The following is a 7,835-nucleotide window of genomic DNA, read 5'->3' as shown; positions in this document are numbered from 1 at the left end:
CAATGGTGATTGGGAAAGCCATATGGACAACCCTATGCTTTGTCCAGTGTATGGATGTATGTGTAGAAAAATGGGGACAAAAAAAAAAAAAACAAAAAAAAATGAAACAAAACAAAAACAATTTCTTTCACTTTAATTTTTATTCTTATTATTTTTGTGTGTGTGGTATTAAAAATGTTCAGAAATTAATTTTGGTGATGAATGCACAACTGTATAATGGTACTGTGAACAATTGAATGTACACTTTGTGTGACTGCATGGTAGGTGAATATATCTCAATAAAAATGAATTAAAAATGGATATTGAAACATTTCCTAGCTCATTGAGGTACACAAGGTACACTGTAAAATGCTCACCCATTCAAAAAATGACACTGTTAGATCTCTTAACTCTCATATATGGCCACTTGTTCATGTCTTCACAGCTTGTCATTTCCTTTTTCAAAAACCTTACTCCAAGCCAGACACAAAAAGACAATATAACATGATTTCAATTATATGGAATATCTAGAATAAGCAACTTCTTAGAGACAGAAGTATATTAGAGGTTTTCAGGAGATGAGGGGAGTGGGAAATGGAAACTATTGCTTAATGGGTAAAGAATTTCTCTTTCAGATGATGGGAAAGTTTTTTTTTAATAGAAGATGATGATTACACCATTGTACATAACACCTGAAGAAAAGTGGTCATTAAAAAAAAAAAAAAAAAACATAACCAGTCAGTATCATCCTTTACCCCAGGGCCTGATTTGCCTTAGTCCTAACCATATATGCTTTGTTCATATCTCTAATTGAAGTCTGAAAACATTTTTATCTCTCTCAGCAGTTGCCTTATGGGGTAATATTGATATTCATAGCTGCCAAGCTCTGGCTCTAATTCTCAGATGTCACACAGATACCCAAAGTTCTAGAGACTGACCAGGTTATACACAAGGAGCTCAGCATCTCAAGATTTAGAAATAACCAGTAAAATTCAGGAATAGATGTGACTGCCACAAGAGCTTACAATCTAGGGACCATTACAATAAGCATTCCCCTGATAATGTGTGCCATAAGATTCAATTGTCAGAGTTTACACATTGTCTTTAGTCCATATTAGTGAGGCATTACAATGTTTGTCCTCTTGTTTCTCATGTGCTTCACTCAAAAATGCTGTATTCAAGATCCATTCACCTACCTGCATGTCTCACAGATTCATTCTTTCTTGTAGCCACACAGTATTCTATTGTATGCATACACCACAGTTCATAATTCTGTTCATCAGTTGATATACCCATAGATGACTTGTGTCCATTGCAATTGTGAATATTGCTGCCAAGAACGCCAGTGTGCAAATGTCCATTCTTGTTCCTGCTCTCAGATCTTCCAAACATATACCCCATTGTGGGGTTTCAAGACCTCATGACACGCACATACCTAGCTTCTTGTGGAACAACCACATTATCCTCCAGATAGTCTACACCATTCTACTTCCCCACCAACAGTGAATGCATACATCTCTCTCCAACTTCTCTCCAGCACTTGTATCCCTCTGTTTATTTTTCCCTGCAATTTCATAAGTATGTATTCATGTACCATAAAATCATCCAGAGTGTACAATTAATTGTTTACAGTATCACCATATAGTTGTGTTTATCACCACAATTAGCACTTACAAATATTCATTACTCAGAGAAAGAATTAAACAAAAGAATATAAAGGATAAAAGGAAAAGGAAAATAAGATAAAATTCAGCCACAAAGAAAGAAGATGGATAAAAAGTAAAAAGACAAAAGAAAGAGGAAAAGAAAGAAAAAAGGCAACTTAAAAGCTACAAAAGAGAAGTTTAAAATGAAATAAAATAACATAAAAAGGTCAGACAACAACACTAATGTTAAGAATCCTATACCTCTCCCATATGTACCCCTTCTACAGCCATTTAGCCTTGGTGTATTGCCCATTACAATTAAAGAAATCATATTGCATTGTTCCTGTTAACTATAGACTCTAGTTTGCATTGATTGTTTCCTCCCAACACCGCCCCCTTTTTAACACCTTGCAAAGTTAACACTCATTTATTCTCCCTCATGCAAAAACCTATTCATACATTTTATTACAATCATTGACTGCTCTAGGTTTCACTAAGCTACACAGTCTCAGTCTTTATCTTCTATCTTTCCTTCTGGTGTCCTACATTACATGTCCATAGCCATTCTCTTTCAATTGTCCTCATGGTTATCTTTGTTTAGTGTAGTTACTTTATTGTGCTACCATCTCCCAAAATTGTGCTCCAAATACATCTCTCTCTTGTCTTTTACTACCTGTCTGGTGCTCCCTTTAGTATTTACTGTGAAGCAAGTATCTTGTTCATGAATGCTCTCATTGTCTGTTTGTCTGAGAGTATTTTTAACTCTCTCTCCTATTTAAATGATAATTCCCTGGGTAAAAATTCTTGGTAGGTGGTTTTTCTCTTTCAGTATCTTCAGTATATCATACTTCTGCTGCCTCACCTCCATAGTTTCTACTGAGAAATCTGCATGTAATCTTATTGATCTTCCCTTGAATGTGAGGGATCACTTTTCTCTTGCTGCTTCCAGAATTCTCCTTTATTTTTTACACTAGATAATCTGATTATTAAGTGTCTTGGCATAAATGTATTCAGATCTATTTTATTTGGAATTTGCTGAATTTCTTGGATATGTAATTTTATGTCTTTCATAAGAAATGGGAAATTTTCAGTGACTATTTCACTTAGCTTGTTTGCAGCCCTGCCTAATAGATTAATGTATGTATTCAAAACATGCTTAAAATTTGTTTTTGTACAAACTAAGATATAAGGAAACTCTGTGTACAAACCCACTGTAGTCTTTGCTCTTTTGGATCTTGGCATGTTCTAGAGGAGGAAGAGTACACTTTAATAAATCTTTTAACATAATTTTCTCATAGATGTATTATTTGATGAAAGACGCATCACAGAAATACAAAATCATGACATGCAGACTTCTATAAAAATTGGTTTGGGAAGTTCTTTGCATATTGAATGGAGTACAGGAGCAGGAATGGTGTGTGCCCACAAGATTGTGGAAAACACATCAGAACCCAATGCCCAAGAATAATAAAGAGAGACAGTCAAGAAAAAGAGATGAAAATGGGATGGCTTTTATCCCATATCAGACCACAAAAAATCAGTGTGATCAAATATATATAGGAAAGGCTCAGGAATAACACATAGACCAGTGAAAGATGTGGAGACCATGACAAGGCGGGTGAATCAAGAACATCTGCTCCATCAGTGGCCCTTGATTCTGGAGGAACCTTGGCTTCCAAGTTGACTGCCTCTTCTATGTCTGAACTTTCTCTGCTCTTTGGGCTAAAATCAAGGATATATTGCCTATTAGCAATGACAGAACGGCTTTTTAACTTTTCTTGCCTTTATTGAAGTATTTTTCTAATATTTTTTACCATTCCCTAGAGTAAGAAAGACTTTTAATACATTGTTTTCAACAATGTACTTTTGTGCATACACAATACACAACACACAACATATGCATAGACACGTACACAAACAACAGGCACATACACATGCAGATTCACACATCAACATGGATGTACACACACATACAACATAGTCAACAAAGAATTTTATGAAATGATATTGGATGTACCTTATTATGTATATTACTCTGATATTTTCAGTGGTTCTCTATCATTCTATTATTTTTTAATTCCATTTTTTGAGATATATTCACATACCATACAACCATCCACTGTGAAAAAACAACTATTCACAGTACAATAATTTAGTTGTGCATTCATCACTCTAAGAAGAACACAAATAAATATAAAAGTAAGAAGGAATACCCAAAGAATTCCATCCCCCATTCCACACTATTTTTCATTTAATTGCTGTCTTCATTTTGCTACTTATCTGTCTAAACACTGGATAAAGGGAGTGAGAGCCACAAGGTTTTACAATCACACAATCACACCATGTAAGCTACATAGTTATGTGATTGTCTACCAGAATCAAGGCTACTGTGTTGCAGTATGACAGTTTCAATTATTTCCTTCTAGCTATTCCAATATACAAAAAACTAAAAAGGATATCTATATAGCACACAAGAATGCCCTTCAGAGTGAAATATCAACTCCGTTAAAAATTTCTCAGCCACTGAAACTTTACTTTTTTCATTTTCCTTCCCCATTTGGTCAAGAGGATTTTCTCAATCCCATGATTATGGCTCCAGGCTCATCCACAGGAATCTTTTCCCACATTTCCAGGTAGGTTTATATCCCTGGGGGTCATGACCCACATAGGCGGGAGGGTAGTGAGTTCACCTGCCAAGCAGGCTTAGAGAGAAAGAGATGGCCACATCTGAGCAACAAAGAGCTTCTACAGGGAAGAGTCTTAACCACAATTATAAGCCCCTCCTTTGCAGTATAAAATCTTCTTAAGGGAAGCCCCAAGATCAAGAACTCATCCAATTAAATCATTACTTCTCAATGTTTCTGAGAATATCATTAGTCACCCAGGTGGATAATTCCAACATTTCCACATTTTCCCCAGTTCCTCATGGGGTCCTGCAAATATATTTTAATATCTGCCCAAATTACATTGGGATGCATTGGAATTTCACACTTACCTGTACAAACCTATCATATCTCACTTCCTACTCAAAGTTCCATGTCACTATGGTGTTTAAATAAACTGACCATGCAAGTTAATTTATTTAGTATGCTGCAGAAAATATAGATCCTGCAACAAATAAACATCTCTTCTCTTGGACTCATACAGAATTTGAAGTTTATACACAGTCAATATCATCCTTTACCCTTTGATCTGATTTGCCTGAGTCCTAACCTCTTCTGCTTCATTCATATATCCAATTGAAGTCTGAACTGTTTTTCATCTTTTTAGGAGATTCTGTATGAGATAATACTGACATGCATAGCTGCTCATCTCTAGCTCTGAGTTTCAGGTGTCACACACATAACAAAATTCCAGACACTGACCAGGTTATACAGAAGAGCTCAGCATCAGAGAATTTGGAGACAACCATTGAAACTCAGGAATAGATGTGAATGTTGTAAGAGCTTACAATCTGGGAATCATTACTATAGGTGTTCCCATGTAACCCTGTGCTGTAAGATTTGATTCTTGGAGTTTACACATATCTATTCCATAATAATGAGACATTATAATGTTTGTCTTTTCATTTCTGATATACTTCACTCAAAATGCTGTCCACAAGATCCATTCACCTAGTTGTGTGTCTCACAGCTTCATTCCTTCTGGCAACTGCTCAACATTCCATTGTATGCACACACCACAGTTCATCATACTATTCATCAACTGATGTACCCTTAGGCTACCCCCATCCATCAAAAATCATAAAAGCTGCTTCCATAAACAACAGTGTGCAAATGTCCATTCATGTCAATGCTCCCAGATATTCCAAATATATACCCCATAATGAGGTTGTAGAACCTTATGGCAACCCCAGAGTTATCTACCTGTGGAACCACCACACTGCCCTTCAGATAGCCTGCACAATTCTACTTCCCCACCAACAGTAAATAGGTACATCCCTCTCTCCATGTTTTTTTCCAGCACTTGTATCCCTCTGTTTATATTTTCCCTGCAATTTTATACAGATATTTCCATATACCATGCAATCATCTACAGTGTACAATTGTTCAAATATCATCATATACTTGTGCATTAATCATCACTATGAATAATAAGAGATAAAAATTAAAATACCATAAAATACCATATAATAATAAGGTCAGACAATGCAATCACTACCATTAATCCCACAAACCTCCCTTATACCCCCCTCATACACATTTAGCTTTGGTACATTTCCTTTGTTACATTTAATGGAAGCATATTACAATGTTACTGTTAACCATAGAGTACGATTTTCTTGATTATATTTTTTCCCAATACCATTCCTTGTTCAACACCTTGTAAGGTTGACATTAGTTTGTTCTCCAACATATAAAAACATTTTTGTATTTCAACATTTAATCTCTATCATGAGGCACTCTAGGTTTCACTAAGTTATACAGTCCCAGTCTTTATTGTCTGTCTTTCCTTCTGGTGTCTTACTAGTCCCTATGTCTCATCTTGCAGCTTTATTTACAGAAATCTTTTTTCAGTGTACTTACAGTACTGTGCTGCCACCTCACATTATTATGCTATCCATTTTTGGATCTACACAATCCATCATGTTGAATATTCTATACTCCTATAGAATCAAACATCCAATCTCTATCCTCTTTCTATCTCCTGATAACCTGTGTTCTCAGATTTAACTCTCCAAGTTTGCTCATTAATGTTAGTTCATATTATTGAGACCATAAAGTATTTGTCCTTTTGTTTCTTGCTAACAATGCTCTATGTAACACCCTCAAGTTTCATCCAAATAACTATATGTTCTGTAATTTGTCTTGTTTTATAGCTGCCTAATATTCCATCACATATATATACCACAGCTTTTTATCCACTTATCTGTTAATGGGCATTTGAGCTGTTTCCATCTCTTGGCAATCATGAACAATGCCACTATGGACATTGGTTTAAAAATGTCCATTCTTGTCAACTTTCTGTTCCTCTGAGAATATATCTAGTAATGGAATTGATGGATCATACAGCTATTCTATATTTACCTTCCTGAGGAACTGGCACACTGCCTTCTAGAGTAGCTGCACCATTCTACATTCCCACCAACAGTGGATAAGTGTGCCTCTTTCTCCACATCCTCTCCAGCACTTGTAATTTTAATTTTTTTTAATAATGGCCATTCTAGTAGTTGTAATATGATATCTCCTTGTGGTTTTGATTTCCATTTCTCTAATAGCCAATGAAAGTAAGCATCTTTTCATATATTTTTGAGCCATTTGTATTTTCCCTCCATAAAAGTGTCTATCCATGTCTTTTACCCATTTATTTATCGGATTGTATGCCTTTCTTTTTTTGAGATGTAGGATTTCTTTACATATTCTGGATATTAAACCCTTATTGATATGTGGTTTCCAAATATTGTCTCTGATTTTGTAGGCTGCATTTTTACTTTTCTGACAAAGTCATTTTATTTACAAAAGTGTTTAATTTTGAAGAGATCCCATTTATCTATTTCCTTTTGGATTCTTGTGATTTGGATGCAGGGTCTAGGAAATCACCTCCTATCACTAGATCTTTAAGATATTTCCCTACATTTTTCTTCTAAAAGTCTTATAGTCTTAGTGCTAATATTTAGATTCTTGATCTATTTTGAGTTAATTTTTTTATAAGGTGTGAGATAGGAATCCTCTTTCATTCTTTTGGATATGGATATCCTAGAAAATCGTGTTATTCTTCCACTTTGATTCATTGATTCGCTGTATTACATTAATCAATTTTCTTGTGTTGAAACAAACCTGCACACCTGGAATAAATCCCACATGCTCATGCTGTATAATTCTTTTAATATATTTCTGAATTTGATTTGTGAGTATTTTGTTGAGGATTTTTGCATCTATATTCATTAAAGAGATTGGTCTAATTTCCTTTTTTTATAATATCTTTGACTTGGTATTAGGGTGATACTGGCTTTATAGAATGAGTTAGGTAGCTTTCCATCCTCTTTAATTCTTTGAAGAGTTTGAATGCTTTTGTGAATTCACATGGGAAGCTATTTTATCCTGGGCTTTTCTTTTTGGAGAGTTTTTGATGACAATCTCAATCTCTTTACTTGTGATTGGTTTGTTAAGGTCATTTATTTCTTCTCAAGTCAATGTTAGCTGTTAATGTTTTTCTAGGATGTAGTCCATTTCATCAAAATTGTCTAGTTTATTAGCTCAGAGATATTCA

This window comes from Choloepus didactylus (assembly GCF_015220235.1).
Source record: "Choloepus didactylus isolate mChoDid1 chromosome 25 unlocalized genomic scaffold, mChoDid1.pri SUPER_25_unloc3, whole genome shotgun sequence".
Classification (NCBI taxonomy): Eukaryota; Metazoa; Chordata; class Mammalia; order Pilosa; family Megalonychidae; genus Choloepus; species Choloepus didactylus.
The sequence above is the reverse complement of the archived record's forward strand: the minus strand, read 5'-3'. Positions refer to the sequence as shown.